Raw genomic sequence first — 11881 nt, 5'->3', positions numbered from 1 at the left:
GTCACATCCCCTTGACTTGTTCACAAACGCGTTAAAGACAATGAATATTTGGCAGTCATCACTTCAGGAAGTTTGGAGAGAAAACATCAACAGTGTGAACAGCCGAGTGGATTTCGGCAGAAATAATACAATTTCAGTCATGTACAATTAGTAACTTGTTAAAAAAGCGCCCGAAAAAAAAAAATGTGTGTAAATGTGTTTCCTATAGGTATTTCTTTTGCATTAGCGGAAACAATTATACCAAATATATTTATAAACTATTGTTTATAGCAAGCAAGGTATAAAAAAGAAATCAATAACTGACTAGAGGTAATGAAAAAAATTATAAATATAATTTTAAATTTGGAATGGCAATCATTGCACCATTACTTTGATAATGGAATTGTCCGCGCAGACATCTAGCAGACGACAAAGTTTCGTCCCCATGCATTGTTGAGTGTTTAATAATAGTTACACTAACCTTTGATATGGAAGTTAAAAATTTTCATTGTTCGATTTCTATATTAAAGGTGTTTTAAAATAATTTAAAATAGTACTTCTGAGAATAATTATATCATACAAAAACATATTTCCTCGCAAATAAACCTACCACGAGGAGAATCGGACAAATATCCCCGACTTTAACTTACAAAACAACGACTAAAGCTATCAGTCGATCTATTGCCAGACACCACAATCCCGCAAAGGGTGGCCATTTGACACTGAGTTAGTTGTTTTACAGGGAAAGTTGCTTCAAACTTATCTGAGTGACATTCAGCTCGTCTCGAGTCTCGACCGTGTTTCTTTGTACTCTGTGGAAGACAGCCAGTGGAGGGATATAGAGGTGTGATTGGTTGTCACTGAATGTGCAAAAACTTGGTTAGGAAAACAAATTTTTGTGAGGCAATTTATATGTTCTGGGAGCTTTAATACTTTAATGTAAGTTAATGTGTAAAGGGGCGTCTTGTCTTCCTTTAAAGCAGCTCGCGGTGATGCCCAGGTTTTTTTTTTATTTTTTTTTGTTTCCAGTAGTCGTCGGCAGCAGTGCGGCCTTTAATTAACTCTACGGAAATGCAACCCTATGTTCAGGGTCTGGAGGAGGCATATACTGTACTGTGAATAAAACGCATTGTAAATCGGTTTGATCATATATATATATATATATATATATATATATATAATATAGCCAGACACCTTAACCCTGCTTAGGTACTCCTGGGTCTAACAGACCTGGGCAATTTTTTGATGGTCTAGTTCAGTAACGTAGAGATGCTTCCAATCCTGTCCTTTTCAATAGCTTTCTAACTTTTTGTGCCCATGCAGGGTGTAGGGGGATTACTTTTGTGTGTATGATTTTGCAATATATCACTCAGAATTGCATGTTGGGTATATAACACCCAGGTGTACCTGAGAAGTGTGGAGAATTTTTCACTATGAGTTTGGAAGTTAATTTGATGTTGTGTGGGATCCATTATGCCCATAATGAAGTTCCTCCATCCCTCAAGTTGGGACATAGATGCTTGGTTCATAGTGTTCTTTGTTTTCGTGTATGGTGACAAAAAAAAAAAAAGGCATTTTTTCATAATTTTTAAAAAAATATGTGGAGTTCAATCAGTAAAAACTTATTCACATAGTTTTGTAACTGATAAGACCTAATACATTGTAGGATATTCAGGAATTCATTATATAAAACATGTGTGACACTACAGCATTTTTTAAAAGCTTGGTCTGACAGACCCAGATGTACCTAAGTTGTAAGCAGAACTGTAGGTCTACCTGAGAAGGGTCAGTCCCATAAGAGGTGGCCATAATCAAAATGCCATGTCGCCCTGCCCTCACCATTTCACTACCCTATCTCCAGCTCACCCCCCCCTCTCTCTTATACCCCCCTGCCCCATCCCCCCATCTCATCCTTGGCCTTCCCCCCCCTCTCCCCCCTCCACCTCACTCACAAACACTCTCCTCATTGGTTTCTTGCTCTCCAGCTTCTCCACATGGCCAAACCACTTCAGTGTATTTCTCCTAAAGCTTTCTGTCACATCCACATCTGCACCACTATGCTCCTTCACTTCCTCAATTGTCAATCTGTCTCTCCACATTCTTCTCTCAGATAACTCATTTCCACTGCTCTCACTCTTGTGTAGTTCGAACAAGGTCCAGACTTTACATCCATACATTTGGGTAGGTATCACAGTACAATCATGCAGCAACTTTTTTGCTTTTGTGCTCACTTCCTTGTTTCTTATCACTGCTTTTAAAGAGTCAGCTGCCTTTCTTCTTTACTGTACACTTTCAAGCACTTCATCCTCCAAGCTTCCACCCTTACTCATCACACTACCCAAGTACTTAAATGCACTTACATTTTTTAATTCCTCATCATCGAACATCACTGTACATCCGGTGACTTCATTTCTTTCAAAGACAGTAACTTTACTCTTCCCTACATTCACCTTTAGGTTCTGTTTCTTACACGCTCTTCCAAACTCATTCACCAAGCCTTGCAGTTCCCCTTCGTCTTCATTTAATACAGTATCATGTGCAAACAACAGTACTGGGAGTTTCCAACCATTGCCTTCTCTCTTTAAAGCTGTTCCAACATCCACTGCCCTTCCTTGTACAGTATGGTATCTCGTCTATAACCACATCCATATACAGATTTTACAACCATGGAGGCATGACACATTCCAGTTTCAATCCAACATTCAGATAGAAAAATTTACTCAAATCACTATCCACACGCACTCTAGCCTTAACACCCTCATACATCCTCTTCACAGCATTCAACAACTTCCCATTTACTTTATATAGCTATTCTTGATACTTGCCACATTCCTTGTCTATCTTTCCTGTCATATGCTTTCTGCAAATCCATGAAGGCTGCATGCAACTTTTTTCTTTATAAACTTTTCCAGTAGAGACCTAAGAATGAATATTCGCAACCTCTTCCCTTCCTAAAACCCCCCCCCTGTTCTTCACCAACTAATTCTTCTGATATTTCCCTAACTGTCAAAAAGTATCCAACCATACACTTTTCCTATTACACCTGTGACTACCACACACTTCATTTTCCTCTTTTTCTTTGTATAGGAGAATAGTTATACAAGTATACCCTGGTTTAACAATGCAATTGGTTAAGTAAAAACCTATCATTAGGTGGCGTATCGTATCTCGGGGTGGATTTTACATGTAGTGTATAGGAATCCATTTTTGAGCCTTGGGTTTTCTCACCAGCCAAGTCTTAAACCCACCGAAATGAGTCCGAAAACAAGTTTAAAGTCAATCTAAATGACTTAATAGCTGTAAAAGAAGCTAACTTATGCCTAACTTCAGTAAATAATTCATGAAAACTAACAAATAAAATCTTCAAATTGTCAAATATGTCTGGAAAAAAATCAAGCTTCGTAAACTGTACCCCAAAATTTACAATGTTCACCTCACCTATGGCTCAGACACATTAGTCTAAGTCTAAAAACAGTCTATAAATAAACCTAAACAAACAGTTTTAGTCTAAAATATCATCAAAATAAATCAACCTAAACAGTTTTAGTCTAAAATATCAAAATCAGAAAAAAAGTTGAATCTATCTATCTATCTATAGCCCGACGCCCTAATCCCGCAAAGGGTGGCCGCAGACAAAACGCCTCCAAGTCACTCTGTCACCCACCATTTGACTCCCCTCCCCCCAACTCACCCCCCCCTCCCTCATATACCTCTCAACTCCATCCCTCCACCTCATCCTCGGTCTACCCCTCCCTCTCCCTCCCTCCACCTCACCTACATACACCCTCTTAGTCAGTCTTTCAGTCTCCATTCTCTCCACATGTCCAAACCACCTCAGTGTATTTCTCCTAATCTTTTCAACCACATCCACATCTACCCCACAATGTTCCTTCACTTCTTCATTCGTCAACCTGTCCCTCCACGTCACTCCACATGCTCCTCTCAAGTAACTCATTTCCACTGCTCTCACTCTTGACTTGTTCCCCTCTTGCAAGGTCCACGCCTCGCTTCCATACGTCAGGGTAGGGATCACAGTACCATCATGCAGTGACTTCTTAACTTCCATACTCACCTCCCTATTTCTCATCACTGCTTTCAGTGTACCAACAACCTTTCTTCCCTGCTGTACCCTTTCACGTACTTCATCCCCCAAAGTTCCATCCTTACACATCACACTACCCAAGTACTTGAATGCACTCACATTCTCCATATCCTCACCATCCAACCTCACTGCACACTCTGTGACTTCATTCCTCTCAAACACCATAACTTTACTTTTGTTTACATTAACTTTCGGCTTCCTCCTCCTACACACTGTCCCAAATTCATTCACCAAACCTTGCAACTCCCATTCATCTTCACTCAACAATTGAAACCTATCGTTAAACTGGGGTTTGGCCATCGTTAGGCAGGTCATGGTGGTAATTTCTACCCCCATTGTTAAGCCGGGGTATTGCATCTAAGGGTATCATATATCAAGATATACCCGGTACTGGTACCTGACTTCCAATCCTCCGGGACTCTACCTTCCTCCCAAGCCAATCTGCATATCTTCCACATCCATTCTACTACTATCTCTCCCCCATGCTTCAGCATTTCACTACTCACTCCATCAATTCCTGGGGCTTTCCCCGTTTTGACTTTCTTCATTGCTTCCACAATGTCCATTCTACCGATTTCTTCCTGTTTTCTCCATCTCCCAGCCATCCCCCTGCCACTTATATTCGCATTACTTTCATTCTCTATGTTTAACAATTCCTTAAAGTAATCTCTCCATCTGCTCACTTTTTCTCCCTTCTGCACTGGTAATCTACCATTTTTATCTTTCACTCCCCAGTTAACTTCTTTGGCACCCTGTCTAACTCTCTTTACCTCTTTCCAGAACATTTTCTTACATTCTCTCCTTTTTACACTCAAATTCCTTCCAAATTCCTCATCCACTCTCTTCTTACTCTCTCTTACTAATCTCTTCATTTCTCTCCATCTCTGCATATAACTCTCTCTTCCATCCCTCCACTTCTTCCACATCCCTGTTTCTCATCCACTCACTGTATGCTTTCTTCTTTTTTTTTCCACAGCCTCTCTCACTTCTTCAATCCACCATGCTGTTCCTTGCACCCCCTTTTGTCTTCTCTTCACCGCACACGCCACCTCACATGCTGCACGGATTTCTTCTGTGAATATCTTGCACACCTTCCATGTTCCCCTGTGCTTCGGTCCATATTTTCCCAATCGCTCCTCCACTTCCCTCTTATATTCTGCCTTTTTCCCATCCTCTTGTAACCTTTCCACTCTCCTTGTATGAATTACTTCCTTCTGTTCTTCTATTTCTCCATTTCATTTGGACCTTGATTCTGACCACCACCAACTGGTGGTCAGAAAGTTAACTCCCCCAACCTCCATATACTCTTGCATCAAATACACACGTTCTCATCCTGTCATCCACACACACATAATCAATCATTGCATTCCTTTCTTTCAGTTCACCACCCACCCTTATCATCACTCGCCATGTATACCTATGGATCATTTTGTGCCTGAAGGGGGTATTGGCTATCACCAACCCCCTCCCGGCAGAAATGTCCACTAAATCTCTGCCATTGTCATCCATTATTTAGGATAATCATATGTATGTTTTGATGTCAAAACATAGCTGAATGACTGGAAAACGCTGCTACAATAAGGAGCAGTACTGTACATACAGTAGTATTTAGGTACGGTGTTTTTTGGTTTTCATTGCTTTTTTTCTATGGTTTTCTTGGTGTTGCAAATTATTTTGGATAATCCTATGTATGTTTTGATGTCAAAATATGGCAGAATGACCAAGAAAGACTGACAAAATATGGAGGGGTACTGCACATATGGTAGTGTATAGGTAGGATGTTTTTTTATATTCAGTGGTATTCTGCATGGTTTTCTTGGTGTTTAGCATTACTTTGGATATTCCTATGTGTGTTTTGATGTCTAAATATGGCTGAATGACAGGAAAACTCTTCCAAATTAAGTATAGGTACTGTACAAATAGGTTAGGTATAGATTGGAGGTGGGTATAAGTAGGGTCTGGGTATGGAGGGGAATAGTTTTCATTTTCCAGATGTTGCCACTACCCGGACATGCCTTTGACTGTATTATGTCCGGATAAGTGAGGAATTACTGTAGATACAATTGTCTTAATTAGAAGCAGAGGATTTAATTGAAAATGGTGGTTCTAAAAGGTTGTTAAAGTCAAGAGTTGGTTGCTTTGCTGGTTAATATTCCCTTATGAATACTGTACCATAATTAACCCCTAGGCGATGGGCATGGGTTTACCTATCCACGTCCCAGAACTGGGTTATTTTCAGGATAATCGATTTTCCCAAAATTATTTTTTTTCATTACAAATCAATCACAAATGACAAAAAACACATAAAAAGCTCGTGCTTATTCTCTGTTGGCAATTTGGAGGTGGTGGTGTGGTGTGAGGGAGCTGGTGTGTGGCAGCTGGGCTGAGCATGTTCAAGGTGGTGTGTTGGCGGTATTAGTGAAGGAAAGAGGGATGGATTACCTCATGCCAAAATAAGTGTTGAGTGTGTACAGTACCGGTATTTGTTTCTCTCACCAATTCACAATGCCATATGAACACTATTACAACTAAACTAGCAAAAAAAAAAAAAAAAAAGTAACGAATAAAGATTGGCTTATATTATGTTTTCCATGATACAGTACTTATTTTCTAACAGTTTTATGTCTTCATTTATTCACTATTGTTTACACACTATTTGCACATTATTTCACTGTTTTTAGTAACTCTTGACAGTATGATGCTCTCCATACACTCTCCCCCACACCCGTCATGGCCCCCTAGTAGCCCTCCCCACCACCCCACCGCACCCCATCCCTCCCGACCCCTACCCCAACCCTGAATCAGTATCAGCTGGTCCCAAGGCCACATTCTTCCTACGCCGGCCTCCCACGACTCTCCACCACCCTCCACCACAGCCCTCCTCACTCCTGGGCTGCCCTCCCAACCCCCAGCCAGCCAGCATTATCCTACGCACCAGCCATGCCGGGACAATATTCTGAGTCCATATGGCGCGGTACTAAGTTCAAACATGCCTGTGAAAAATTAAAACATCATATGACATGGTCCGGCGCCTAGGGGTTAAATGGTACTGCACCTAATGTCATTGGTACTACATCTAACGTCATTGACAGTTGTATTGCAAATAAAATGTATACAGTATACAGTAATCCCTCCACTATCCGACATAATAGAGCCATAGACATGTCCGGAAAGTGGTCCTGTCCGGATAGTGGGCACCAGCCTCCTGGACTTGTACTTATGGCCCCTAACTCAGAAAAACACCTATACAGCTCCCTCTGGACATGCATAGCACCTATTTAAGACCCAAATCACACCAATAAGGGGCATAAAAGACTGAAATAAATGCAAAAGAAGCATAAAATGAGGTTTTTGAGGTAGGTTCATACAATATTAAACATTCTGGGTACTTACAAGTCCTTGGCTCCTGGACTGGTAGTTATGGACCCTAACCTAGCCTAACTCAGAAAAACACCTCCCTACTGCACATGCATAGCACCTAAGACACTACATATTCACACCAATAAGGGACATAAAAGAGTGAAATGAGGTGTTTGAGGTAAATATAGTATGGAAAATACAGTACAATACAGTATGAAACATTCTGCCTACTTACAGCAAGTCCATGGCCATCTCGATGAATAACTGCCTCCTCTCAGACTCTGACAGTAAGAAGGATTTTCTGAAGCACGTGCAGTACACTGTTCTTGAAGTCTTGCACTTAGTCAGTTGCACTCATAAGTCCATTCTCTTCACACTGCACACTCTTGTCTTACTTATGCTCTATTGTAACTTAATAAGTGTTGCACTCTGCACTTTAAGTCTTTCCACTCATAAAACCAGTTTCAAAACAAATCACAAGTTTATTTACGTTAAATTTAGTCCAAAAATTTTGTCTTTTCACTCAAATTTCTACTTTCTTTACAATACTGTATGCACTGTTTTTCTTTCACTGCACAACACTAAATTCCCGTGTGGTCTAGTGGAGAAGTTCTTGCCGTTTAATCGCTGTTAGAGTCTGAGAGTATCGCTGGCAGGTGACATAGGGGTGTGTCGCTGGGTCGTGGTGATGGCGTACCCACTGCAGACGACTTGAAAGATAGACGCAAACTCATGTCGAGCGGTGACTCCACTGTGGCTGATGTGCTGGGCTGTGGCTCGGAGCATGAGGGCCTGTCTTGGGGAGGCAACGGAGTGGAGCCAGGGCTGGGCACAGTGGGGGTCACGGGCCTGAAAAAGCTGTCAATCATTGATTGACACAAGGAACGATGATTCTAACGATTTATGATGCGCTGCCTGAAAACATGCACTTCCTCCACAAGTCCCAAGGGCCCCATCTCCCTGTCGCAGTCCGGGTGTTCCAGGTAGTCCAGAACGTACTCTAGGTGTTCCCGGAGTGCGTTCAGCTTGGGGATGGCTGGAATTGTGTCCTGCTGAGAGGAGTCCGCATCATCGTCGCCGTCCTCGTTGGAATCTTCAAGCTGGGTGCTGACACCTGCAACTGAAGATGTGATCTCGATATCAGACAGAATCTGATACCCAGGATCGCCCTCATCGTCATCCAACCACTCACGCACTTCGTCCACATCAACATCGTTGCTGTGCGCACATAGACGTGCATGGAAGTTATCCACGTCGAAACCTAGGAAATCGTACTCCGCATCCGTTCCGAGAAGCAGACGAGACCAACCATTGTCTAGAGTCTTGACAGGGATTTCCTTCCATGCGCTGGCCCAGTTGTAAATGGCAGACTTGATGTTGTAGCGGCGAAGGTTTTCCAAAGTCCTCTGGCCTCACGTGTCCCGTCCCTCCCTGCGCTCGTCCTCGTCCTCGAGAACAACCATCACCTCCTCCAGGAACTTCCGTCGGTATAGGCGCTTTGTTGCCACGATCACTCCTTGGTCCATTGGTTGGATGAGAGCAGTAGTATTAGGTGGCAGAAACATGCACCTAATGCGGCCATTCTCAGCCACCAAGTCCTTGTTGCACGGGTGGGCAGGTGCATTGTCGAGGAGAAGGAGGGCCTTTACCTGGTCACGTGGAATTCCCAGTTTCTCCGTCTGGTAATGTGTGACCTCCTTGACGAAATGGCGGTGGAACCAGTCTTTGAAGATGTGGGCTGTGAACCATGCCTTCAAGGAATGGTACCAGACAACAGGAAGGACATCCATCACCCCATGAAAACACTGAGGCTGCTTTGCATGGCCAACAATAACGGGCTTAAGCCAGTGCATGCCGTTAGGATTGGCACAACACAAAGCAGATAGCCATTCCTTGGAGAGCTTGCGGCCAGGTACACGCTTCTCCGTCTCCTCGGCTAGAGTGTTAGTAGGCAAAGAGCTATAAAATAAACCAGTTTCATCAGCGTTGTAGACTTGACTGAGAGTGAGGCCCTCCCTGTCGATCAAGCCCTTCACCTTGTGCCGAAACTCCTCTACTCCATCCTCGTTAGCGTCCAAAGCTTCGCCATGAGACTTATGGTTGGTAAGGCCATGTCGTAACTTAAATGCAAAGAGCTAACCCTTGGATGCCTTGAAGTTTAGGGCGTCGTGAAGCCTTGCGAACTTCGCAGCAGCAGCCTTCAGCTCCGTACCATGTACCATCACACCAGCAGCACATTGCTGTCGATACCAAATCAACGTGGAGTGGTCGACTTCAGCAAACTTGGGAGTAAACATCATCTTCCTCTCCATTGCGTTTGCTTTTCGACGAGAAGTCAGCCGTGTACTGCATGAGTTTGTCTCGGGATCTCTTAATATCAGACAAAGTAGATCGGGCCAGGTTGAACTCACGGAGGATGCGTGAAGAAGACCATCCGGCACCTACTTTCTCCAATATCTCCCGCTTCTTCTCCAGAGTCAATACTCTCCTCCTTTTCTCAGGCGGCGGGGCCATCATCACACACACGAAGGAGAGGCACGAGAGCAGCAGGAGTGCCTGCAGCAGGTAAGGCACCACCACAAAAGTGACCACATGGGCAGCCATGACGACGAGCGTTCACTCACGACGAGACAGGCGGAAAGTGGGGAGGATGCAGGGGCACTCTAGCGGACATCGGAGGAATGTCGTGCCACAACAAAGCTGTCCCGCGCCGCGTGCGCCAAGTTCAGATTACGGGCGGGAAAAAATCTTTACAAATTTTTTGCGGTTTTCGGACCATTTTGGGAATATTGGATCCCGGGACGATTATGTCCGGTAAGTGGGAATGTCCGGAAAGTGGGCGTCCGGAAAGTAGAGGGATTACTGTATGTATATATATATATATATATATATATATATATATATAGTTTCGTTTTTAACCCTTTAAGTCCGGGTCGGGTCTTAAGACGGGTTCTCTTGATGGATACCGGGTCGGGACTTTTGAGTAAAAGAGCCTCAGGCAACGGGTGGCATCGTTTGATACCCCCCACCTTCCATGTTGCACTCAGAGGGGTCTGGGCTCTGACGTCATATGTAAACAAACCTGCTGGTACAAATGTGCCGGGTTTTGGAGTGGATTTTTTTTTTTTTTTTTCGCATTTTATGCTCAAATAATTACCTAAAAATGACTCATAAATCATAAAATAATTTTCTACAAACAAATATATGCCTAAAATCCTTCAAAAATATGCTGTAATAACAGTACATGTGACCGATTTTTTTTTCACGTCTGCAACACGCAGAGGTTAGGCAGCGCGATTGTGCGTATCGTGGAGTTAGAGGGAAGTCTTCATTTTTCGCCCTCAGCACAGTCTTCAGATGAGATGGCAGAACCGGACAGCACTTCGCAGAACTCTGAAGTGACTAGTAGACTTGGTGAAGAGAGGGAAGTGCATGACATCGCCGATTTTGAAGGATTTTCGGACAGTGATACACAAACTCCGTCAACCTCAGGGGTATCAGTGAGTAGTGCTGGCGTGAAACGTAAGTTATCGCCAGGTTTGGAGTACGATAGTGATGACCAGGAGAGTGGTAGTGACAGTGAGGAGATGGCACAGGAGAGTGGTAGTGACAGTGAGGGGATGGCAGACAGTGACAGTGATGGATTTATTCCCGTGAGTGACGAGAGTGATGATGATTCAGACCTAAGTGATGATGATGATGATCCCAGGGTGTGTGACCCTCCCCGTAGGCCTGGTGGTATTGGTAGTGCTGGTGGATCTGGGTTTATCTGGGTAAATGGTGATAGATTCATACCAAATTGCTATAGATTTGATGCAACTCACAGTGGAGTGACAAGGGCTGCTGGAGTAGACAAAAACAGTTCTGAAATGGAGTATTTTCTCCTGTATTTTGATGGTGAAATTCTTGATTATTTGGTACAAGAAACCAATAGATATTATCAGTTCATGAAGGACAAACATCCTTTTTCTCCACACAATAAAATGAAACGTTGGTATGATACCAGTGTACCTGAAATGTACACATTTCTTGCACTCACTCTTCTGATGCCACAAGTAAAGAAGCAAAATGTTCGTGACTACTGGAACCGAGATCCACTGATTCATACCCCAATATTTCCCAAGTACATGCCCAGGGACAGGTACCAGCTACTCATGCGATTTATTCATTTCACAGACAACAACCATCCCAGTACTGATGACCGCCTTTGGAAGGTTCGTCCAGTAATTGAAAAGATAAGGGAGCGTATTTGCTCCTTCTTTGCACCCTATCAGAAACTTGTTATTGATGAAAGTCTCATTCTGTTCCGTGGCAGACTTATATTCAAGCAATACATTCCCTCCAAAAGACACAGATTTGGAATAAAAATTTTTGTTATTTGTGACTGCCTAACTGGCATAGTGTTAGACATTATAGTGTACACTGGCACTGATATTGATG

At 43.1% G+C, this 11881-nt stretch overlaps 1 protein-coding gene across 1 annotated transcript in view; it reads left to right on the top strand.

Annotated features, from left to right (window-relative positions):
* Positions 1 to 415: 415 nt before the first annotated feature.
* LOC145414873 (beta-sarcoglycan-like) overlaps positions 416 to 11881 on the top strand; it is a 152463-nt gene continuing 140997 nt past the window's right edge. Inside the window, exon 1 of the mRNA XM_080284293.1 lies at positions 416 to 431. The gene's annotated coding sequence lies outside the window, so the exon portion shown is untranslated. The remainder of the gene's footprint in view (positions 432 to 11881) is intronic.

The sequence above is a fragment of the Coenobita brevimanus genome, chromosome 101 (assembly GCF_032717465.1).
Source record: "Coenobita brevimanus isolate Jiangsu-jjx chromosome 101, ASM3271746v2, whole genome shotgun sequence".
Taxonomy (NCBI): Eukaryota; Metazoa; Arthropoda; class Malacostraca; order Decapoda; family Coenobitidae; genus Coenobita; species Coenobita brevimanus.
The sequence above is the reverse complement of the archived record's forward strand: the minus strand, read 5'-3'. Positions and strand labels throughout refer to the sequence as shown.